Source organism: Ailuropoda melanoleuca, chromosome 2, assembly GCF_002007445.2.
Source record: "Ailuropoda melanoleuca isolate Jingjing chromosome 2, ASM200744v2, whole genome shotgun sequence".
Classification (NCBI taxonomy): Eukaryota; Metazoa; Chordata; class Mammalia; order Carnivora; family Ursidae; genus Ailuropoda; species Ailuropoda melanoleuca.
In genome coordinates, this window is record NC_048219.1 from 20,523,451 (window position 1) to 20,549,194 (window position 25,744).

A 25,744-nucleotide genomic window follows, 5' to 3' on the forward strand; every position below is an offset into this window, starting at 1 on the left:
GGTTGGGGGGGGGTTGGGGGGGTTGGGGGGTGGAGCAAAATGAGTGCCGGGGAGAGGGAGATACAGGCTTCCGGTTAGCGAATGAGCGAGTCACAGGAACGAAAGGCACAGCATAGGGAATATAGTCGATGATCCTGTAATAGCGTTGTATGGGGACAGAGGGTAGCTATGCTTGCGGTCTGCACAGACAATGTACAGACTTGTGAATCAATATGTTGTACCCCTGAAACTAATGTAACATTGTGTGTCAACAATGCTTCCATTAAAACAAAACTAGTATCCTTATAAATTTTATCCTTGTAAAGCTCACACAAAAATGAAAATTATGTGAGCCTATGGAATAATGCTAACTGTACTAACAGGGTCAAAGTTTTTTTTTTTTTTTTTAAGATTTATTTATTTATTTTAGAAAGAGAGAGGCAGAGAATGAGCAAGCCGGGGGAGGGGCAGAGGGAGAGGGAGAGGAAGAGAGAGACTCTCAAGCAGACTTCTGTGCTGAGAAGACAATCCAGAGGTAAAGTGCCCTATCACAGGTACATGGTATGAACATTATTTCTCTTCTGGGTAGAAATTATCTTACGGCAACACAGAAGCTTTTCTCTTTGTCTTGACGGTTGTCCCCACATTGTGGGAATGGCAAACAAGGCAGTTTTTACTGCATTGCTGAACAACTGGAAGAATTAGGAGCACAGCAATTTTTTCTTGTAAAAGCAAATTTTTTTTCTAAAATGTTTTTAAGGAGACATTGCCTTAGGACACCCAAGCAAGAGGAGGAACAAACCTTTGGTGATATTCAGTGACTATCTAGGTGAGGACAGAGGCAAAAAAATAATCTGGAAGCAAAAGAAAGCTCGGTCATGGGGAAAGGCAGGATAAGGAAAAGTCACCAGGGCAAAAACAGCCAGTTCACCGCTTCACAACCGAGAGCAAAGGTGACTGAAGATGAGAAATGGCTATGCCCTTGCCTCTGTTATTTGTCGCAGTTTTTATTACATCCAGACAGAAAGTAACAAGATCATTAGCCACTTCTACTCTTTCAAGTGTGAGAAGCCTTCTTGTTTCACAAAATGTCTCAAGTTGAACTATCCAGGAATGTAACACCAGTCAGTCCAGATGGTAACATGCTGGAAACTAGGGTAGGTGCTTGGGTGAGGCCACCTAGGCAGAAAAGATGAAGGAAAAAGAGCATTTTTCTACCTAGTTTTGAGCACCGATTTCGTACCCAGAGCCCAATTCTTTTTCCTTTGAGCTACCAGTCTCTCTCTTTCACACATTTCTTTTTTTTTTTTTTTAAGATTTTATTTATTTATTCGACAGAGATAGAGACAGCCAGTGAGAGAGGGAACACAAGCAGGGGGAGTGGGAGAAGAAGAACGAGGCTCATAGTGGAGGAGCCTGACGTGGGGCTCGATCCCAGAACGCTGGGATCACGTCCTGAGCCGAAGGCAGACGCTTAAGCGCTGTGCCACCCAGGCGCCCCTCACACATTTCTTATAATCGCTAACTTTATTACATGTTGACACTTACATATGTACGTCTATCTATATGTATTTATGTAGTCACATCAAACAATAAGTTTAAATGATATTATTCAATGCTTTAAACTGTTTTAAAAACAAAATTAACTAAGAGGTCTTGTTCTGGGACAGAGTCACACAAAAGAGTCTACAGGTCCACAGAAACAGCATCTCGTCAGAGCCTGTTAGGTTCAGATTCTCAGGACCTACTCCAGACCTACCAATTCAGAGTCTCTGGAGCTGGGGCCCAGAGATCTGCGTTTTGATAAGCTCACCAGGTGATTCTAATAACCGCGGAAGCTAATGCAAAGATGCACTATCTTAAGGCAATGATTTTAAGACATGGGTGGACTTTAAGGACTTAAAAAATATTAGAATGTGTTGTTTAATTTCCACAAATTCATGAATTTTCCAATTTTCCTTGTGTTCTTGATTTCTTTTTTTTTTAAAGATTTTATTTATTTATTCGACAGAGATAGAGACAGCCAACGAGAGAGGGAACACAAGCAGGGGAATGGGAGAGGAAGAAGCAGGCTCATAGCGGAGGAGACTGATGTGGGGCTCGATCCCATAACCCTGAGCTGAAGGCAGACGCTTAACCGCTGTGCCACCCAGGCGTCCCTGTGTTCTTGATTTCTAACTTCATCCTGTCAAGGTCAGAGAAAATGCTTTGTAGGATATCTATTTTTTAAAAAAGATTTTATTTATTTATTTGTCAGAGAGAGAGAGAGAGCACAAGCAGGGGAGCAGCAGGCAGAGGGAGAAGCAGACTCCCTGCTGAGCAAGGAGCCCGATGTGAGATTCGATCCTAGGACCCTAGGATCATGACCTGAGCCAAAGGCAGATGGTTAACTGACTAGTCACTCAGGCGAGGTGTCCATAGGATATCTATTTTTTGAAAATTTATCGAGAATTGACTGTGTGGCTTAACATAGGGTCTACATTGGAGAATGTCCCATGCGCACTTGAAAGGGAAGTATATGTTGTTGTTGGGTAAAATATTCAATAGTTAGAACTGGTTTTGTGTGTGTGTTGTTCAAGTCCTCTCGCTTATTCTCTGTCTGGTTGTTTACTGAGTGGGGTATTGAAGTCTTCAACGATTATTGTAGAACTGTATTTCTCCCTTCAATTTTTCAGTTTTTGCTTTATATATCTTGGTTTGTTATTACATACATAAATGTTTATAATTGTTATATTTCCTTGTTGTATTAAATCTTTTATTGATGCGTAACATCCTTCTTTGTCTCTTGTAACTGTGGAGCCCAACTCGGGCTTGAACTCACAACCCTGAGATCAAGGCCTGAGCTGAGATCAAGAGTTGGACACCCAACTGACTGGGCCACCCAGGCGCCCATCTTGTAACTGCTCTTGATTTAAAGTCCCTTTTGTCTGGTATCAGTTTAGCAACTTCCCTTCCCTCTTGCCTACTGTGTGTATGGAATGTCTTTTTCTGTTCTTTTTTTTTTTTTAAGATTTTATTCATTTATTTGAGAGAGAGATAGCACAAGTGGTGGGGCAGGGGCAGAGGGAGAGGGAGAAGCAGACTCCTGGCTGAGCTGGGAGCTCAATGTTGGGCTCCATCCCAGGACCCTGGGATCATGACCTGAGTCAAAGGGAGACCCTCAATCCACTGAGCCACCCAGGAGCCCCTTTTTTTCTGTTCTTTCACTTTCAACCCATTTGGGTCTTTGGATCTGAAGCGAGTTTCTTGTAGACAGCATGTATTTGGATCATGCACTTTAAATCCATTCTACTAATCTCTGTCTTTGGAGAGTTTAATACATTGAACCTAACTACCGACAAGAAGGGATTTTGTTTTACCATTTTACTGTTTGTTTTCTACATGCCTTACAGCCCCCCCCCATTTCCTGTACTACTGTCTTCTTTTGTATTTAGTTGATTTTTTTATAGGTTTTCATTTCTTTCTGATTTCCTTTTGCATATATTCTATAAGTATTTTCTTTGTGGCTACCATGGGGACTATCTTCAACATCTCAAAGCTTTAATGCTCTAATTGAATTTATACCAGCTTATCTTCAATAGCATATAAAAACTGAGCTCCTGTGCAACTCCATTCCCCTTTCAGGAAGAGCTAATGAGAACAATATTGCCTGAGTTGGGCCATGTTTAAAATTGCTTTCCTACAGCCTTGGTATTACAGGTAAACTGTCCCACAATATCTCTCCTTTTGTAGATGCTATTCCACTATCTTCTTATACTGAATGTTTATGACAGAAGCATAATGTTGTACTGATTTTCCCTTTGTTAAGTGACTTGGTCTTTCTGTTTAGAGTCCCTAAGAATTTTTTTTAATCTTTAAAGTCTAATAATTCTACCTGTCCTGAGTCAATTTCTCCAGGCAAATGTGGTGCTTTTAAAATATAATAAAATATATACACTTGAATCCTATTTATTTTCAAAACTTTTTTGAATTAGAATTTTAAAATTAGTTCCATTCCCCTCTTTTGCTTGTCTTTCTCAGACTCCAATTATACATCTATTGATCCTCCTTGCCTGTATTCTGTATCAATCACTTTCTGATCTTTTTATTATTTATTAGCTTTTTTGAACTCTGAAACATTTTTTTATTTAACTTTCTAATCTTTAAAAAATACTTTTTTATTTTTGAAATATTTTCTTGGCTCTTTTCCACTTATATTCTCTATATCCTTTACTGTATTTGCAGCTAATTTATTCTCCCTTGGACATCCTATAATATGATCTTTATTTCTGAGATAATTTTACCTTTTTCAGTCTCTTTCCTGAGCTAATCATTTTACATCATCCTCTGGTTTGGTCCATTCTGTATTTTTTGCATTTCTGTTTCTTGTGATCCATGCTCTCCCCTTCCTGCCCCGGTGACCCCAGCCATATCTACAATTGCTTTTTAAAGTATTTGAAATTCAGGTTGGATCATTGTTTAGCAGTTTTCCTCTGCTATATGATAGAAATTTTTCTGAGTGTTTTCATCCAACAACACATAATTGATTTTCATTTTTAACACTTACTGTATCTTTGTATGTATGCTTGATTTTAATTTGTTGTTGTTGTTTGTATTTGGAATGTGCTGGGTTTTTCTGGACCATTTATTTGAAGGAGGACTTTCTGGAGGGTAAATAGGGAAGGCTTAAGTATTTTTACTAATGTTCAGCTCAAGAGTTCCCTCTTCTGTTGTCACAGTGTCGGGCTGTTTCTTTGATGTGGGGTACCTTTATTTCTGATCAAGCTTTCTCTGATCCATAGGTCTCATCTATTTAAGAAGAATCCTTTTTCTGAGTTACTTCTTTCCTTTTCTTCACCATCTACTGAGGTCTTCTGGGGCCACTGCTCTCTTTCAGGGGCCTCTATTTCTCCCCGAGAAGTACTACCTTCCAAAGGTTGCTGGCACTTTCCAAGCCACTTCCTGTGACTTCTCTAATAGAGAAGTCTCAGACCTGTTCTCAGTAGTTCCCTTCAGCTTGGGTTTCTCTCCTTTGAGGGGTGAATCTTGTTGATATTACCTATGTTCTGCCATTGGTAGGACCACCCGCATTCTCCACTCTTGCACAGCCACATCTATGTGGGCTCCAGCCCCAATTCTGCTGGTCTCTGGCATTTATCTCCCTCCCATTCTCTTAAATTGGAAAGTGTAGTCTTTCCTGTTTATGAGTTACACTATAAGGATAAGTTCTGGGTGTTTTTATTTGCTCTCAATTTTCTATTTGATGTTTAAAGATTTTATTTATTTTTTATTTGACAGAGAGAGCACAAGCAGGGGGAGTGGCAGGCCGAGCAGAGAGCCTGACTTGGGGCTGGATCCCAGGACCCCAGGATCATGACTTGAGCCAAAGACAGGTGCTTAACTGACTGAGCCACACAGGCGCCCCTCTATTTGATGTTTAGAGGGAGGTCTGGGAAGTATCAGTTCTAGGCAGCAACCACTATCATACTATAAAATTCTACCGATTGTGGACTTGAGTTTTCTTCCTTGTAAGAACTGAAATTAAACTGCCATGTCAGAGGTGCTTTGGCAGACCACAGATAAACCAAAGTGGATCTTTGACCTGTGTTAGAAGGAAACCTACTGGCAAGAAATATGTTGCCTTTCTTCATCAGTAGGAAACTACATATTCTGGAGGAAAATTCTGGGTAAAGTATATAGGTTTTTTTTTTTTAAGTTCAGGATGGAATGTGTGATAATATTTCTATTCTGAGTGTATGTTTTAAAACCATGGATTTTAGGGGTGCCTGGGTGGCGCAGTCGTTAAGCGTCTGCCTTCCGCTCAGGGCGTGATCCCAGTGTTCTGGGATCGAGCCCCACGTCAGGCTCCTCCGCTGTGAGCCTGCTTCTTCCTCTCCCACTCCCCCTGCTTGTGTTCCCTCTCTTGCTGGCTGTCTCTGTCAAATAAATAAATAAATAAATAAATAAATCTTTTTAAAAAATTATAAAACCATGGATTTTAAACAACACCTGACTTTTGATTTTGGCTCAAGTCATGATCTCAGGGTCATGGGATTGAGCCCACATTGGGCTCTGGGCACAGTGTGGAGCCTGCTTCTCCCTCTGCCCCCCCACCCCCACTCATTCTTGCTCTCGTTCTCAAATAAATAAATAGATAAATAAATAAACAAATAAATAAATAAATAAAATCTTTTTAAAAAGCATGGATGAATTGGGTCGGCTTATTTGAAAGGTCATTTCCACGTGGCAGAACCCCTCGGTCACTCTGGTCTTCGTGTCTTCGTGTCCACACACTAGGCGGACACCTAAGTTAAGGGACTGTCCCCATGTTCCATTTCTGGTAAGTTTTGATAAGTCTCTCTTCAGAAAATTTTAATGCTAAGGGAATTTTTAATTAAATTGTGACTCTACCTCTCTCAATGCAAATGTTACCTTAGGGCCACTCTGCTTTTAATTAAATCCTTCCTTTACTGTCAACCCATTGAGTCATAATTCCCTTTAAAAATCTCCATCAGGAGACCTGGTGGAAATTTCTAGAGGACACACCACACCCCCAGAGCGGGAGGCTTCTGTGTTAGTAGCTCTGACTAAATCTCCAGTGTAAAAATGCTGTCTCAGTGATCTTTAAACATCAAGAATTCTTCCTTCTGTGCCTCTTTCCTTCTGGTGTTGACATAGTAGGTCGAATTATCTGTTGTGTTTCACCAGCCAAAATAGGTTTTGGGTAGGATTCTTCCGGAAGCCCTCTCTGAGGCAAGGACCCATATGGAAGTGGCTTATTAAGGAAGGTTCTCAGGAGAACCAGTGAGGGAATGGTGTAGATTCCCAAAGGGGCAGGAACCAGGCAAGAGTGAGCTTGCAGGTGATCTCTCAGACACACCTGGTCCCGCTGGGAGCTCTAGGGCAACAATTAGGCTTCAGAGTTTGTTCTGTCCTAAAGACATAGGCTTTTGTACTCCAGCTGGTTAAGGGCCATCTGGGGTGGGAGGTCAAGTGGACTTTTAAGACTCCCAGGCACTTCCAACCCTCTGCATGGTGGGGCGGGGTGGAATGGAGTGTGGTGGGGGGAGGGGCAGGAGGAGTCCAGGGTTCAAGGGCAATCCTCAGAAAGCTGCAAGTAAGGGTAAGCTTTTAATAGCAAAGCATGCAGAAGCTGGAGGAAGGGTGCGCAGAGCTGATAAAGGGGAGCCGAGAGCATGGGCAGGGGGAGCCCTGCAGTGACCACTTCTTGTAGATAATCTATTCTCAAAGTACCTGTTAGGGCTGAATTATGTTCCCCCCAATTCGTATGCTGAATTTCTAACCCCCAGTACCTCAGAATATGACTGTATTTGGAGACTAAGTCTTTAAAGAGGTAAGTAAGTTAAAATGAAGACATTAGGATGAGCCCTAGTCCAATCTGACTGCTATATTTATTTATTTTTTTTTTTCTCTTTTAATGGTTTTTTTAATTATTATTATATTATGTTAGTCACCACACAGTACATCCCTGGTTTCTGATGTTAAGTTCAATGATTCATTAGTTGTGTATAACACCCAGTGCACCATGCAATACATGCCCTCCTTACTGCCCATCACCGGTCTATCCCATTCCCCCCACCCCCCTCCCCTCTGAGGCCCTCAGTTTGTTTCTCAGAGTCCATAGTCTCTCATGCTTCATTCCCCCTTCTGATTACCCCCCCTTTCTTTATCCCTTTCTTCCCCTACTGATCTTCCTAGTTCTTATGTTCCATAGATGAGAGAAATCATATGATAATTGTCTTTCTCTGCTTGACTTATTTCACTTAGCATTATCTCCTCCAGTGCCGTCCATGTTGCAGCAAATGTTGAGAACTCGTTCTTTCTGATAGCTGAGTAATATTCCATTGTATATATGGACCACAGCTTCTTAATCCAGTCATCTGTTGAAGGGCATCTCGGCTCCTTCCACGATTTAGCTATTGTGGACAATGCTGCTATGAACAGTGGGGTGCATATGGCCCTTCTCTTCACTATGTCTGTATCTTTGGGGTAAATACCCAGTAGTGCAATGGCTGGGTCATAGGGTAGCTCAATTTTTAACTTTTTAAGGGACCTCCACACTGTTTTCCAGAGTGGCTGTACCAGCTTGCATTATAAGGAGGAGATTTTGATACAGCCAGATATAACAGAGAAGACCCTGGAAGACCCAGGGAGAAGATGGACCTCTGCAAGCCAAGAAGAGAGGTTTCAGAAGAAACTCATCCTGACAACACCTTGATCTCAGACTTTTCTAGCTTTTAGAACTATGAGAAAACACACCTCTATTGTTTCAGCCACCCAGTCCGCTATGGCAGCCCTAACAAACTGAATTGTATCCTTTGCATCTGAAAGCAGAAGAAGGTGTCCTTTCTGTAACTATGTTACTTTTATTTATTTTTTTTAAAGATTTTATTTATTTATTTGACAGAGATAGAGACAGCCAGCGAGAGAGGGAACACAGCAGGGGGAGTGGGAGAGGAAGAAGCAGGCTCATAGCGGAGGAGCCTGATGTGGGGCTCGATCCCATAACGCCGGGATCACGCCCTGAGCCGAAGGCAGACGCTTAACCGTTGTGCCACCCAGGCGTCCCAGTAACTATATCACTTTTAAAGCAAAACAAAACAAAACAAAATTCAAACGAGAGGCTTTCTGTACCTGGATACCTTGTAGAAGGACACAAAGTTAGTAAAAATACTTAACAGTTTAATTCACTATTTCTACTCTGTTAATGAAACGATGTAGCCCCTAATTCAGCCACAACACCACCCAACATGCCAGCAACTGCTCAGTATTTCAAAATCACAGACCTAGATTCTACCCTCTTTGTTCCAATCTACATTAAAAACATTACAAGTCCTATCTATTTTTACCAAATGATTTTAAAAGTTTTAAATAATATTATGTCTCCTGGTTGCTTAGTCTCATTCAACATAATGGTGACCTATTGCTCTGCTTTCCTTTAGTAGATGCCCGCAAACAGAACAACCATCTTCCCTGTGTAGCCTAAAAGGGCCGCAATGCTTTTGTGAAAAAAATCACAGTTATGGTGCCCGGAGTCCACTATCTGGAACATAATATCTCCGCATGGGAACAGCATCTCTACAACAACCAAGAAACATCTATTTTAGAGAAATCCAGACATACTACAATCTCACAGACGTCCTCTTTATTGGGTATGATTGGCAATGTTCTCTTTTCCTCTCATGAATAAGAATAAGAGAAAGCTAGGGCTAATGGAATTCCATATTCAAAAAAATTTTTTGCATTTAAGTTAACATTATTGGTAAGTATGAGATACCAGAACTGCATACAGCACTTAGCAAGCCTTAGTCGGTGTTTCTTCCAGAGACATGGTGAGCAAGGGAAACAAATCAAAATCAGAATAAGTGTCTATTCCATTGGGGTCAAATCACTACCCCTTTATGATATGATCAACCTGCCCCAAGGTGCCTGGCTGTCCCCAAGTGCAAAGTTGGTCACTTTGCTGGCACATCAGGCAACAGTAATGGCAGTAAGCACAATCAGCCTTGCTAACGGGAAGTCCATGTCACTGAGCCCATTTTATTTATGAATCCATTGAGCAAGTTCTGGGGTGACTGGGAGAGGAGGCTGACCAACACCCACAGAACAGGTCCTCTTGTCTTCCAGATTGTGGAAAGTCTTCTCCATTTTGAAGATTCCCAAGATGCATAATTACTTTTATAGTCTGGCTCCATTTTAAGAGGATGTTAAATCCATCGACATATCTTTTCTCCCATCTTCCTTGTCATCCATTTTCTTATCTTGCCCCTTTCAAGTCCCTGACCGTACAGCTAACAACTTGCCACCCTTTTTGTGTCACTACAGGACCTTATCCCCGGCGTGCTTCCCTAATAGGGAAAGTGGACAACAACACGTGCCACTTCAAGTTGTACCCACCAGAAGGAGTTTTCTTCTCTACAGTCCTTCAAGGACACTAAATAGAATATAATGGCACATACAGTATAATAGTATACTTTTGGCCACTGCAAAAAAAAAAAAAGTGTTTTTATAATGTCCTGGAGTCCAGTAGCAAACCAGGTGCTAGTTCTCGAAAGAGTCATTTGCTGAAGAGTTGCTTTCTAAATGATACACTATGAGGGCAAAGCTAGCTTCACCTGGCAATTTCAAATGATTGTCCTCCTGGCCTTAATGTATACATGTTTCTATCACACCAGCATATCTCAAACCAAAGGCCACCGGCCCCCATCTTGACTTTGCTCTAACTGGTCAAATAAGAGATTATCTCATGCCTCAATTTTCCCCCCACCTGCTCCCCCCACCCACTGATTAAAAACAACAACAAAAAAAAATGAAGAAGAAATAAAGGATGGAGGGTTAGAGAGTCCTTTGGGAAATTTTCCTATACTGGGCTCTGGATCCCATAAAACTGCCATATAAGTATTTATCCTTCTCACGGGAAGCATATGGGATTAACAGACTGTGACAATGGTCTTTTATTTTTACATAATATTTTAACTTCTATCTGTTAAAAGCCTTTCAAGACCAAAGAAAGCAACCTAAAGAAAGCAATTTATATTATAAAACTTTTATTTGATCTAACACTTGATCTTGCTCTTTTGAGTTCAATGGCTTCACCAGGGGAGATGTGAGTGAGGGAATTCATACCTTTTTATTATGGGAAGTTTCAAACATACATAGAGAGAATGGAATCCTGAGCCTCCATGCACCCATCTCCCAGCTTCCATGGTTATAAACACTCTGTTCGTCTTATTTATATTTTGTCCTTCTCACTACTAGTTTTTTCCTTTTGCTGGAGTATTTTAAAACAATCCAAGACATATCATTTCACTTGTAAATACTTGGGTAAGAATCTCTTAACACATACAAATTTTATAACCATAACATAACCATAATTTTATCATATGCAGCAACAATAATAATTCCTTAATTCATCTAAAAATCAGTCCATGTTCAGTTTTCCCCAATTGTCTCAAAATGTCTTTTTATAGTTGGCGTATTTAAATCAGGACCTAAACATAATCTACATATTGCATTTGGTTGGTAGGTATCTTTAGCCTCTCTCTCTTTTAAAAAAGTTAAATACAGATTTCTATTGAAGTAATTTGTATGTCTTCCAAGTTCCTAAAATAGACATCACATTTCTAAACTGAACACAAAAGCCTTCATGAAAGAACCATGTATTAGACATTCAGACCGGTGTAAGAAAACGGATAAATGAATACATGAATTAGAATACATTAAGGTGCACCTTCAGAACAGAACTGTAGCTTTTAGTTGGAGACCTGTGAACCAAAGACAAAAGTCTGCCAAGATGAAGGCAGGTTTTTTATTGTTATTTATGTATTTATCTTTAACTGCTCCAGTAAATGAAAGGAAAACTTTACGGAGGCTGCAGGGGCTTGGGGCCCGGGCAGGAGGCTGCCCCCACAGCCAAGGAAGAGCGGGTGCAGGGGGCTTCTTTGACCTTCTCCTTGGGGCCAGGTTGCTGGTGTGGCTGCACTCCTTGAGGTGGGGTGACAGCGCCGGGGTGCGGGCGAGCGTCACACTTTGGCCATCATCTTGTCACAGTTGTCTTTCTGGGCCAGCAGGTGGAGGGAAGGCTTGATGATGCCATCTTGCAGGCGAAGCATCAAGGGCAGGGTGGACTCTTTCTGGATATTGTAGTTTGAGACAGGGTAGCCGTCCTCCGGCTGTGTGCCCGCAAAAATCTGACGCTGCTGGGCCGGCGGGATGCCCTCTTCGTCTTGGATTTTGGCTTTGACATTCTCAGTGGTGTCACGGGGCTCCGCCTGGAGGGTGACGGATGGTCTTGCTGGCTAGGTCTCCACAAAGATCTGCGAGTGTGCATCTGCTGCAAGGCCACCTCCTTGAAGAGAAGTCTTTTTTTATTTTAAAAAAAAATAGGTATGTCTGGGTGGCTCAGTCATTAAGCATCTGGCTTCAGCTCAGGTCATGATCCCAGGGTCCTGGGATTGAGTCCCATATCTGGCTCCCTGCTCAGGTGGGAGCCTGCTTTTCCCTCTGCCTGCGGCTCCCCACTTGTGCTCCCACTCTCTCTCTCTCTCTCTGACAAATAAATAAATAAATAATCTTTAAAATAAATAAATAAATAAATATATATATATACACACCACTATGTGTTTTCTTTGTTTCCCTTCAAGTTCATGTAGTATTCATCTTGATGTTATATAAAGTGCATCGCCAAACCAGAATACAAGCTTTTAAATACAATTTAAAAGTTTAACGGGTATTTGATGCAATTAAAAAAAAAAGATGGCATAGAAAGTTTCCTTTGGCTAAAGTCTTAGACACACGTACAAAAAGTCTTCCTTGGGGCGCCTGGGTGGCACAGCGGTTGGGCTTCTGCCTTCGGCTCAGGGCGTGATCCCGGCGTTGTGGGATCGAGCCCCACATCAGGCTCCTCCGCTATGAGCCTGCTTCTTCCTCTCCCACTCCCCCTGCTTGTGTTCCCTCTCTCGCTGGCTGTCTCTATCTCTGTCGAATAAATAAATAAAATCTTAAAAAAAAAAAAGTCTTCCTTATACATACACAAGCAGTGTTTCCTTTTGGCCTTCACATATTTTAGTGTAAGAGATGACTGCTGAATCACGTGACTCCAGGGCAACCGCTTGGGCGCAGAGCAGAGCAGGGTGACCGTCGTCGTAAGGAACTGCTTCCTGTGTGACAAGCCACTCTCATGTTGACAGTTACCCAGGAGGAAGTGGAAGGCTTTGGCGAAGATTGTCATCCATCTCCAAAGCCAAGTCTAAAATGACCGCTTAGGATACCATCACAAAAGCGACATAGGCTGGAGAGCTGTTTCAAATGTTCCGATAACTGAACTTTAGGAAAGCACACTTTATAAAGAGGTGCAAGAAAACCAAACGAGTGGGTACCCAGAGTAGGCGTATCTCCAAAGAAAAACAGAGATGTTCCCAGTCTGTTTGCTAGAAGGCTTAGGCACCCCTTGGCATGTCTGTGTATATGCGGGGGGGCTCTCCTCGGATCAGGAGAGTACAGTGCTCCCTAAGACATCTTTCCAGGCAGGATCCATCCGAAGAGAAAAGGAATTCATGAAGCAAACCCCCAAATTTTGTCACAGTGAAGAATTGTCAGTCCCAGTCAAGAATGTCGAGAAACTGCTAGAAACAGCTTCTTTTCTGGGAGGGCAGTGTAAGCCAGTGCAACTGCCCCGGGTTTTGCCAAGAGTTCATAGTCAGAANCTGTTTTGCCAAGAGTTCATAGTCGGAACTGTATTTGTGTTCTTAAAACATTTAGTGTTCTTGCCAGCTGAGAAATAAAGCTGTCGGTGGTCAAAATGGGTTCCTCTCCTCTTGAACCTCTCTGTGTGTGACCTGTGATCCTGAGGCTCAGAGAGCACTGGGGACGCCTGGGTGGTTCAGTTGCTTAAGCGTCTGCCTTTGGCTCAGGTTATGATCCCAGGGCCGAATAGGGCTCCCTGCTCAGTGGGGAGCCTGCTTCTCCACTCCCTCTGCCGCTCCCCCTGCTCTGCTCTCTGGCCCTCTCTCTGTCAGATAAATAAAATCTTTTAAACAGGAAAAGAGTGCGTCATAAGATTTGTCCTAAACCGTCGCCACCAGTGACTCACTGTGTACATGGGAACCCCCCTTCCACCATGTCCCCAGCAGCTGAGCTCCAAGGGGGCCACCATCTTGCTGGGCCTGAACTTGGCCACTCTTAAGTCTCTTTCAATCAAATAGAATGGCCACTATTTCTTTGTTACTGGTTTCATTTTGGTTTTGTTTTATGCCATTTATTTATTGAAGAAACTGGGTACTTTGTCACGTGGGATTTCTCACATTATGGATTTGGATTTGTAATCTTGGGACATCATTTAATATATTTTTCTATCCTGCATATTCTTTATAAACTGATACCTGCATCTAGACGCTTGACGATTTTTGTTCTTGTCACGAATACTTTGTAAGTGGTGGGTTACAGGTTCCGCCGCAGCAGGTCGGGGGCACGGGGCGTCGACCGCCTTGTAGTGAGGTTGACATTAATCAGTGCGTTCAGGAGTTTCCAGCCTGGTTTAAAGTTTGTCATCAACTTTCCACCCAAAACTTTTATTTTTTTTTAAAGATTTTATTTATTTATTTGTCACACAGAGAGAGAGAGCATAAGCAGGGGGAGCTGCAGGCAGAGGGAGAAGCAGGCTTCCCGCTGAACGAGGAGCCCGACACCAGACTCGATCCCAGGACCCTGTGATCATGGACCTGAGCCGAAGGCAGACGCTGAACCGGCTGAGCCCCCCAGGCACCCCCACCCCAAACTTTTAATAATAATTGGTGATCATTGCCTAGATCCATCATTTCAAAAAGGAGTGCAAAATAGTGATTTTTCTGTTTCCACCTTTTTTTTTTTGCATTTATTGGCTGTGGTTTTTCTATAAATTATTTTATTTCATCGTTGATTCCAATAGCCTGAAATACAAGGCACCTGGATCCTTCCCTTAAAAAAAAAATCAGCTTTCGGAATAATGAGATCATACTCTAACAACGTCCAGGGGTGGTCAATGAGGTTTTTGGTTTTTTTTTTTTTTAAGCCACTGCATTTTGGGGTAGGCTTATTATGCAACAATAGGTGTCAAAACAATGAGTCACAAAAGATCAGCTTGTAGCAATGAGGTTTCAAAAAACCTGTTATCATTATGAACTCATGGACGTTTATATATTCCCTGTATTTCATTCTTTGTAGTCAATATTTTTCTTTTTTTTTGTTTTTAAAGATTTTATTTGTTTATTTGAGATAGAGAGCACAAGCGGGGGGCAGAGGGAACGGGAGAAGCAGACTCCCCCTGAGCAAGGAGACCGACGCAGGACTCAGTCCCAGGACCCCAGGACATGACCTGAGCCAAAGGCAGACTGTCAACCAAAGGAGCCAGCCAGGCGCCCCTGCATTTATTTTTCTGTAATTTCCCCATATTTCTACTGGGTTGTTAGAATAGGATTTGAATTTCTTTTCAATATTTAGAAAATGTGTATATATTAGAGATATTGGCCCTTTGGGATATTAGTTACGATTTTGTCCCATTTTTTAATTTAACTTTTGGCATTGTTGATGGTGTTTTGGGCAGGCATTTGATTTTTTAAAAAATTTTAGGTAGACAAATTTATCCATTTTCCTTTATTGATTCCAGGTATAGAATCACAGTTAGGGAAGTCCTCCTCCTATAAAAAAAATTGACCTATACTTTCCTCTAGTGTTTGTATGACTCAGTCTTTTTTACATTTAAATATCTGATCCATTTGGAATTTGCCCTAGTGTAAGGTGTGAGGGTTGAATCCAGTTTTATCTTTACCCACATGGCTATCAGTTATTCCAACGCCATTTGTTTGTATCAAACACTAAGTTTCCATATGCCTTTGGAGTCTATCTTGCATTTTACATTCTCTCCCATTAGTCCTCTGTCTATTTATGTACCAATAGCATAATGTTTTAATTACAGGGGCTCTATAAATGTTTCAATGTACGGGTAGTCCCCCATTGCTATTTTTGTGGGGCATGGGGGAGATTGCTGACTAGTCTTGTATTTATTTTCCAAAATAAATAATAATTGGCTTGTCTGACTCCAGAAAACAAATTAGTAAGTTGGATATTTTTACTGGGATCACATCAGGTTTATAAATTTTAAGTTGGACAAAGTTGGTACCTTTCTGATATTGATTGTTCTCATCCAAAAGATGGCATCTTTTTCCATTTGTTCAAGTTTACTTTTTGCCCTGTAAGAGTGTTTTATGGATTTTCTCACGTCGGTTGCACACAATTCTCATTAAATTTGTGTCTACATTTTGTTTTACTTTGCTTCTGCTATTAAAAATGGCATCTGGGATCTTCTTTTCCATTATTTCTTCCAAGTTACTGTTGTTACTGTTTCTTCTAAGTGGTTATGAAAACTGTTTCTGTATGTTAATTTTTTATCTTGCTACTTTTACAAAATGCTCTTACTATTCATAAGAGGTTTTCATTCATTGTAAGTTTCCTAGAAACATATCATCTGCACGTGTATGTAATCTTCTCTCTTCTTTTTAAATTCTTATGCCTCTAATTGCTTTTTCTTGTATTAAAATAGTGGCCATCCTTGTCTTGTTTCTGATTTTTGCAGTGAGTTCCAAACCAATTATGTGACACTAACTGAGCGTCCTACAATTCAGTTCAGTTCTGACAATAACTGCCCACAGGGGGTCTGCGAAGACCCCGCAGGTGAAGGTTCTCGGTCCCACAAGACTGGCCCCACATCGGACACTGGTTGAAAATCCTGGGTAGTGTTTTTAAGCTATTTGTACTTCTGCCTTGCTGGCTACTAACTGGGGGCTTCTTACAACCTCCTCAGGTTGCTAATTCACTATTTACAGTTACCATTTTATTATAAAGGATACTAAAGAACAGCCAAATGACGAGTACATAGGGCAAGATCTTGAGGGGAAGGACTTGGGCCACAGAGTTTCCATGCCTTCTCCTTACAGAAGCTGAGCCTGCTACCCTCTGAGCCTATCAAGGTGTTCACCAACCGGGGAAGCTCCCTTGTGCTCCAGGATTATTAAATCGTTGTCTTAACTCTATCCCCAGTCCCTCTCCCTTTCCCCAAGGTTGGTATGTGTGTGTGTGTGTTGGGTGGGGGGTTGCTGAAATTTCCAACCCTCTAATAGCATGGTTGGTTCCTCTGGCCTTAGCCCCCGTCCTGAAGCTATCATACCCTCTCCCCATGAATCATTGCCACGAACCATCTTATTAGCATAAACTCAAGTATTGAGTTTACAAAGTATTGAGTTTATAAACTCCACTATCAAGGGGCTCATGAATAACAAGACATTTCTATCACTCAGGAAATTTCAAGGGTTTTTGAAGCTCTGTGCCAGGAACCTGGGACAAAAACCAAATTTATTTTTTATTATATCACAAACAGGAAAGACTCGACTGTTTGTGCATTAATATTGATGCTAAATTTGGGGTCAAGATATATAACGGAAGTATCTCTCAATGTCTGTTTCATTGAGTCATTAACATGTGTGGGCTTTGAATTTGTCAAATGCCTTTTCAGGGTCTGTGGAGGTTATCAGTTCATTTTCTCCTTACATGTATACATTTGATACATTATGTTAACAGATTTCCTCATATTAAATGGTCTTTGTATTCCTGAAATAAACCCCACTTGGTTATGTATTTATTTAAGGTGTTGAGTTATGTTTGCTAATGCCTTACCCTTTTTTATTAATTTACTATCAGTATTATATTTTGTTTCACAAAAAAGAAATCAGAAGTATTTCTTCACCTTCTAGGCTCTAGAATTGTTGAAGACACTCAGATGATCTTTGCTTTAAAGATTTAGTATGAACCCTCTGTGAAGCCGTCTTGGTCTGATACGTTTTTGTTAGGTTTCTGTTTTACAAATTTGTATTTCTACATATTTCTGTCCATTGAGACTTTAAGGCTCTACTGGGTTCAATTTTGGTAAATTATATTTACCTAGAAAGTTATGTTTCATTGAGATTCTCATATTTATTTGCATAAAATTATACAAATTAGTAGGCTAGGTTTTGGTGGCTACATATCCCTTATCATTTAGCTTGTATATTTGTACTTTCTCTCTTCAAGCAAACGTTAGCTAACAGTTTGTATACGTTACTGGTGTTTTCACATACTAAGCCTTCTTACATTTGTGCTACCTTGGTCTGTTTCTGCTTTTTTAATGCACTAATTTTTCACTCTTATCTTAATAATTCCTTTCTTATGCTTTCCTTTGATCTTTTTCTATCAAATGTTTTGTTTAACTTCATTCATTGATACAGGTATCTAGTGCATGAATTTTCCTCTGATGATGATTTTTACTGTAGAACACTTGTTCAGATGTGATGATTTCATTATTAGTAGTAGTATTTCCAAGAATTCTATTTTTTCATTCCCCCCGTCCCCCCCCCCTTTTTTTTTTTTTGCAGGAATCCCTTAAAAGTATGTACATTAAAAAAAAAAAAAAGCCCAGGGGAAGAAACGTGATTATTAGTGCTCTCAGTTTCCAGCATTGTAGGCAGACAGCACTGCTTGTGTTATTAGCATTTTACTGCAGTTTTCCTTATGGTCTGAGATATCCGTATGAACATTCCATGTGCACTTCAAAGTGAGGTATATTCCTTTATGTTGGGATTCAGAGCTTGAGATATTTGTAAGAGTTACCACGTTGATTATGTCCTTAGGTCGGTGCGACTCAAAGTAGCCAGTCTCCTGTGTCACTATGAGCACATAAAAGTTCAGCTGATCCCCCCCACCCCCCGGCTTTGGAAGCGAGACTTTCTCCATGAAGGAAGTGGCACATTGATTGATATTCTGGGGCAAGCTTCCTATCTCTCTGCGTCTGATAACCACAGTTCATGAACTGGCACCTGTCTCTAACCGCATTTTTGGTAGCACTGGGTTAGGTTTCCTAAATCCTTATTTATTTATTTTTGTCCACTTGATTTGTCTTCGACTGAGAGGAATGGGTCACACTTTTCTCTTGTTCATGTGTTGCTAGTTCATCTACATGTCCTGTAGTTTTTACTTTACAAAAGTTGATTCCTGTGTTATGAAGCGGATATATATCTCCATTGTTAATTTAGCCAGTAGCGTTATAAAAAGCCCCTCTTTTTCTTTTGAATGCTTCTTGGTCAGAATTCTAACTTGACAGATAGACATGAGCCTTGCATTTTTTTAAAAAAAGATTTTATTTATTTATTCGACAGAGATAGAGACAGCCAGAGAGAAGGGAACACAAGCAGGGCGAGTGGGAGAGGAAGAAGCAGGCTCCCAGCGGAGGAGCCTGATGTGGGGCTCGANCGAGAAGGGAACACAAGCAGGGCGAGTGGGAGAGGAAGAAGCAGGCTCCCAGCGGAGGAGCCTGACGTGGGGCTCGATCCCATAACACCGGGATCACGCCCTGAGCCGAAGGCAGACGCTTAACCGCTGTGCCACCCAGGCGCCCCAACCCTTGCATTTTTTGTGTTTTGTATTTTGCCTGGTATATATTTGTCTGTCCATCCTTTTATTTTTAAACAGTCTCAGTCTGTTTTCAGTGTTTCTGTATGTACACATGTAACCCTTCAGTACGTAACAGGGTTAGACTTGGCTTAGTTTGACGATCTGAAAATACTTTCATTTAATATGTGAGTTTGACTCATTTATATTGTCGATAAAGACCAACATGTTTTTTTCTTTTTCAATTTAAAATATTTCATTATATGGTTATCTGCTTTTTTCCTCTCTCTCTCGATCTTCAAAAACTATTTCTGTTGCCTAGTTCTGTATTTTGTTCTAATTGCTACTTTCATAATACCTTTGTGAACTACCATTTCCTTCCTTTTTTAGGTAATAGTCCACTGGTCCCTACTTTGAGCGATGTTAAAGTTAGCAAGTCACAACTCCTTCACCTTCTGCTTCCTCTCCCTGACGTCTAGTTAAGGTGATATGTTATTATCCACTCGTAATCACTAGAAGGCAATTGGTGAGTTTATCCTATTTTTCACATATTCTCCCTTTCCCGCTTTTGATATGCACTCAATCTGCATTGTCAGAGCACGTAACAAGTACAAGCCATTATGCCACCCTTACCCTTGACATTTGCTTTTAGTCCTACAGCTAAATAAATTCAGTGTTCACCACCAATCCTTGCGTTGAAGCTTTTCTAGTTATTTCATGGTTGTATGAAGGTCATTCTCTAGTAGATTCCTCAGGAATGATCTCATGGGAACATTTGCTGAGTTTTCACATATTCATAAGAACTTATCTATGGCCTTTATACTTTCTGGTCATTTTAGCTGGATATAAAATGCTTGGCCCATATTTTCTTGAGTATTTTATGGATGTTACTTTATTGTCTTCTGGTATTAAGTGTTTTGGTGGAAAATATTGATGCAAAACTGATATCCTTTTACTTATAAGTAATTCAGTCTTCTTGTCTCACTCAGGTCATTCTTCTCCCCAGGATAGCCCACATATGATGACTTGTTGGGACGGGAATACAAGGGCCTGGTCCCCTCACTCCATCTAGAGACAACTCTGAAGGGTCATTTCACCTTTAGAGCACTTTGTGGGGCCAACCGAGGCCTTGTTGGGATTTTATCACAGTCCAACTTTTCCCTCGAACTAATACAATAATGTTAATAATAGGAAAGCCCATACCTGCTTTTCCCCTTTCCCTGTACAGATATTGGCACCAAGAGTACAGTCTAACAGATATCTTAATATCTCTGTTTCAGATTGTGCTTCTCAAGGACCTTAACCCACAGTACCTTTCATGAGGGCTAAGGCAGAAACTCAAAACAGCCCCTCATCACACCTCCAACCGACTCTGCTCTCTTGCTCTAATGCAGCCTGTGTTTGCTCTTTCTTAGAGATGGAAAGCAAATGTGTGACTTCAGTAAACCCCTTGCTTAAAAGCCCCACCCCCCAACTTTGTTTAGAATCCATCTTGGTGGGGTTTCTCTTCTTGTTCTTAAAAAAAAAAAAGGAATTGGGGTAACAGGAGCATGTGGGTGACTCAGTCAGTTAAGCAACTGACTCTTGATTTCAGTTCAGGTCTTGATCTCAGGCCTGCTTAAGATTCTCTCTCTCCTTCTGCTCCCTTCACCCCACTCTCTCTGTCTCTGTCTAAAACTAATAAAAAAAGGAATAAATCTAGACTCCAGTATCTAAAACAAGGTAAGAGTTGAGATAGGATTTCAAAAGGTGCCAGAGGGGTGCCTGGATGGCTCAGTTGGTTAAGTGTCTGCCTTCAGCAGCTTCGGTCGTGATTCCAGGGTCCTGGGATCGAGCCCCACATCGGGCTCCCTGCTCAGCAGGGAGTCTGCTTCTCCCTCTGCCACTCCCCTTGCTTGTGCTTGCTCTCTCTCTCTCTGTCAAATAAATAATTAAAATATTAAAAAAAAAAAGGTGCCACCATTGTGAGCACGAGAAGAATAGGGAAAGATGCCAGAGCCCCACCTCCACTGGTGTGACAGCATTTGTGCATTTGTGCCCTCAGGGCTTGGCTGCACTTCAGACCCTCCTTTCTGCCACCAGCCCCCATCACCCTATCGTCCCCATTGCCCCATTGCCAAAACCAGCTCTAGGTCTTAGGACCGTTTGGGTAATTTAAAAATCTTTCCTTCAAGCAGAGGACGGGAGTGGTATGAATAAATCTGGATAGTGCTTGGCAATGGCTTCAATAGAAAAAAAAGAAAGTAAGACCCTTTTGGGGCGCCTGGGGGCTCAGTCAGTTAAGTGTTTGCGTTCAGCTCAGGTCATGATCCCCGGGTTCTGGGATCGAGCCTCTGCTGGGCCCCTGCTCAGCGGGGAGTCTGCTTCTCCCTCTGCCTCTGCCTGCTCGCTTTCTCTCACTCAAATAGTAAAATCTTTTAAAAAATTAAAAATAAAAATAAAAAAGAGAAAGTAAGAGCCTTTTGATCAATATCAGTCTCCAAATGTGATTTCAATTTCCATCCTATTTGTATAATATGAAACCAAAGTAGTCTTGTTTACAGAGGGAGCATTCCCCTCTATATTTTGGCAGACTCTGGAATGAGATATGCTATCTGAAGTTGTTACCCCCATTTTCTTTTTCTATTTTTTTTAAGATTTATGTATTTATTTGAGAGAGAGAGAGAGCATGAGTACACAGGTGCGTGGGAGGAGGGGCAGAGGGAGAGAATCTCAAGCAGACTCCCCACTGAGCACGGAGCCCAACGCGGGGCTTGATCCCAAAACCAATGAGACCATGACCCGAGCTGAAACCAGGAGTTGGCCCCTCAACTGGCTGAGCCACCCACATGCTCCTGTTACTCCCGTTTTCAAATTCTCTGTTTCACTTTTACACAAAACAGATTTTGAGGGACAGTGATGATCGCTGCCTTCCCTGATCCTGACTTTAATGGCAGTGCATTTAACCATTTAATATGATGTTCGCTCTTGGTTTCTGAGCAAAGGAAAATCTTTATCGTGGTTAGGGAATGTCTGGCACCTCTTGTTTCATTCAGTGTTTCTTCCAGAAATGGTTCTTGAATTTTCTCAGATGCTATATAATTGTATAACTTTCAATTTGATTTTATTAATGTGATTAATTAGGTTGATGGATTTCCTAATTTTGTTGTATCCTTAAGGGCCTGAAATAAATTCTATTTTTTAGGTTTATTCTTAGGTGGTTAATAGTTTTTGTTGCTATTGTGGATGTAATCTTATTTGCTGTTACAGTTTCTAATTGGTTATTGCAGGTGTGTAGGAAGGCTATTGATTTTTGCACTTTGATCTTGTATGTGGTCACCTTGCTAAATTCTCTTACTCGTTCTAATAGTGCGTCAATTGATTTTTCTAGGCTTTTCTACATAAGCGGTAGTGTCATCTGCAAATAATCACAATTTGCCTCTTTCTTTTCTAATGTTTATACCTCTTACTGCTTTCCTTCGATTTTTGAATTGGAGAGAACACCTGAAACCATTTTGAATAGTAATGGTGATAAAGGTCATTCTTGTCTTACTCCTGACTTCAATTGGAATGTGTCTATTGTTTCACCAGGGAGTGTGGCATTTGCTCTGAGTTCTGTTGTTGTTGGTTTTGTTTTGTTTTTAAAGTCTTTATTTTTAGAGACAGTGAGAGAGCAAGTGGGAAAATGGGAGGGAGGGACAGAAGGAGGGGGAGAGAGAGAATCCCAAGCAGACTCCACACTGAGCGTGGAGCCAGACACAGGGCCTCATCTCACGACCCCCGAGATCACGACCTAGCCACAAACCAAGACCCAGATGTTTAACTGAATGAGCCACCCAGTCAGGTTTTTATCTGTAGGTTTTTATCATTGCTTCATTAAGAACAAATAGTGTATCAAATTAAGGCTGTTCTTTTCCTAGTTTGCTAGGAGACTTTTTTTCTTTGAGATCATTCATGGATATTGAATTTATTAAGACAGTCATATTTAAAAATTTAAAATTATTAATATAAAAATATATATATATACATACTGAAAGAGGGAGAGGGAGTGAGCATGCTCATTGAATCTAAGATGCTGTGATTCTGGCACATTCTTTTTTCTTTTTTTTTTTAAGATTTATTTGTTTATTTTAGAGAGAGAGCAAGCACAGGCGGAGGGGCAGAGGGAAAGAGAGAGAGAACCTTAAGCAGGCTCCATGCCCAGTGCAGCCTGAGGCCAGGCTCAATTTCAAGTCCTGAGATCATGACCTGAGCCGAAATCAAGACTCGGACACTTAACTGACTAAGCCATCCAGGCGCCCCTAAATTATAAGGCAAACTCCAACACCTGATTTTTAAGTCTTCCTCCCATTCTGTAACCCCCATATCCTTCAGGATTTCAGCCATCATCTGTACGTCTTTCAGCATGCTCTTGGGAGAAGCCGTCTCACCAGACTCCATGACACCCAGTGATCAGACTTCTTGAGCTGAATCACCCATGTGAATGTACTTCAGTCCTGGTCTTAATGCAAGTTCTTTGCCTGGCATGGTTTTTCCAACCTTGGTGTAGCTTGCCTGTCCCAGCCTCTGGCTCTGCCCCACCGTGTGCCCTGACTGGTGATGTTCAGCCTTTTCTTATTTCCTTAAATTGTTTATATAAGGTGAGAATTATGTATTCTTCAAAGGGTTCCTTGCTTAGGTTCTGATATTGTGCTATTTTCATAATTTGAATTGAGAAAAATTTCAATTTCTTGTATGCTCTAAAGCCAACTGAATAAATGAGGAATATTCTGTTCCTTGAAGGTCAACTAGAACTTATCTCTTTGCAATTTTCAGCCTCTTACCTTTTAAAATTGTAGCTCAATAACAGTATTTTTAGTTTCTCTATGTTATGGCTCTATTTGGTTTCCTAATTCTTCTTGGAACAATTTTGGCTGCTTGTTTTTATGAGAAAACATAACTAAAAATTATGCCTTTAACTGATAAAGATGATATCAGAACAGTCATGAATTTGGTATTTATTTTTGGGCAGTGAAAACCCAGCTAATATCAAAGGCAGCCCGGGGCCTGCTGCTAATAGATTATCACCTGCAATCGATTATCACCTGAATGAAAGCTGCACTGAAGGCAAATCTTCGGGAACCAAATGGCCTCTGCCACAGAGCAGCACGGGAGCACAGGCCTTTGGGAGCTGCTGCCAAGAGCAGTTTCTTTCTGGACAAAGAAAAAGAATGTGGAGCTCAATATCCTGAAATTTTGGCTCAAGACAAGTCCCAAACCATTGACTTTCTATGTCTATGATAAAAATAACTTATAATCATGGGGTTGATTATAATTGAAAATCAAATCTAAAGTGTGATACTGAGAGTTGTTCTAGTACCATATCAGGTGAAACGACAGTCTTGCCAGGTCTCTTAGGTGAATGTTGGAGCACTGGTTAGAAAGAAAGCACTCAGATGACTGGGAGCACCCATAATTCTACCCCCTTGAATCTCCCTTGCTGGAGGAAGTTCCTCTTTCTTCCTGTTGAGGTTAACGAGTGACTCCTGACTATCCTTGTCAGCAGGAGGGAATAGTGACACAGTTCGTGCAAGCCTCAAATCAAGACTGTGCCGGGGGACGCCTGGTGGTGTGGCCTGTGAAGCGTCCAGTTCTTGGTCTTCAGCTCACGTGGTGATCTCAGGGTCGTGAGGTCGAGCCTGGCATCAGGCTCCACACTCAGTGTGGAGTCAGCTTGAGATTCCCTCTTCCTCTCTCTCTGCCCCTCCCCCTGTACTCTCAATCTCCCTCTCAAATAAATTAATAAATCTTAAAAAAAAAAAAAAAGAATGTGCCAGGATCACAGCATCTTAGATTCAATGAAATAAAGTAAACCCCGTGAAAATACACTGCAGGGATGTTTCTGGAGGCAACACATTTCTTAAGTACATGTTGCTTCACCTTATAACCTCCTAACATACAAAAGGGGCAGAATACCATTTCATTGGTTCACATTAAAAAATAATTGAAGTAGGGACGCCTGGGTGGCGCAGTCGTTAGGCGGCTGCCTTCAGCTCAGGGTGTGATCCTGGCGTTATGGAATCGAGCCCTGCATTAGGCTCCTCCACTGGGAGCCTGCTCCTTCCTCTCCCACTCCCCCTGCTTGTGTTCCCTCTCTTGCTGGCTGTCTCTCTGTCACATAAATAAATAAAATCTTAAAAAAAATAATTGAAGTAAAATTCACATAAGAGTAACCATTTTAACGTGAATAATTCAGTGGCATTTAGTACATTCACAATGGTTTTTTTCTTCACATTTTGACATCTCTGATATGAGAATTCATCTTATAATTAATGGTATATTATGGCTTAATTGATAGTGTTTTAAAAAATTCTTCGTAGTGGAATATAAATGAAGGTGTGCTTTTCAGTTGATGGTGACTTAGATTGGTGGAAATATGGCACTTGGTGGTTTTCTTGGAGTTTTGAAGAGCATACATCCTATTGGGGTGTCTTGCACCCCACTCATTTACTGAGTGACCTGAAAAGCTGTCAGCTTTGAGAGGAATCCAGAACAAAGGAAAACTGCCCAGTTGGTCGAGGCTGCCATGTAAATAGGCCACTTGGTCTCCATGACCCACCAGCTCCAATCACGTTGATGTCCCATATGCTGATGGAGTCTATAGCAAGCCCGGGAGGAACACTGCAGAAGAGGCCCCTGGGATTTATGAAGGAAGCTGGGCCTTGTTTGGTAAATAATTGATCTCCCTTTGAGAAACAGCTTTATCTTAGGCGGGGCCCTGAGAGAGACAGAATGCTTGTCTATGGGCCAACCAGGTGACCTTGCAAACTGAACTGCTCAACACAGCCTGCAAACT

The 25,744-nt window shown here is 41.3% G+C and overlaps 2 pseudogenes; both read right to left on the reverse strand.

The window, feature by feature from the left end:
* Positions 1 to 8,917: 8,917 nt before the first annotated feature.
* LOC100476841 lies at positions 8,918 to 12,660 on the reverse strand (annotated as a pseudogene).
* Positions 12,661 to 12,705: 45 nt separating this feature from the next.
* Positions 12,706 to 13,633, reverse strand: LOC109490713 (annotated as a pseudogene).
* Positions 13,634 to 25,744: the final 12,111 nt, after the last annotated feature.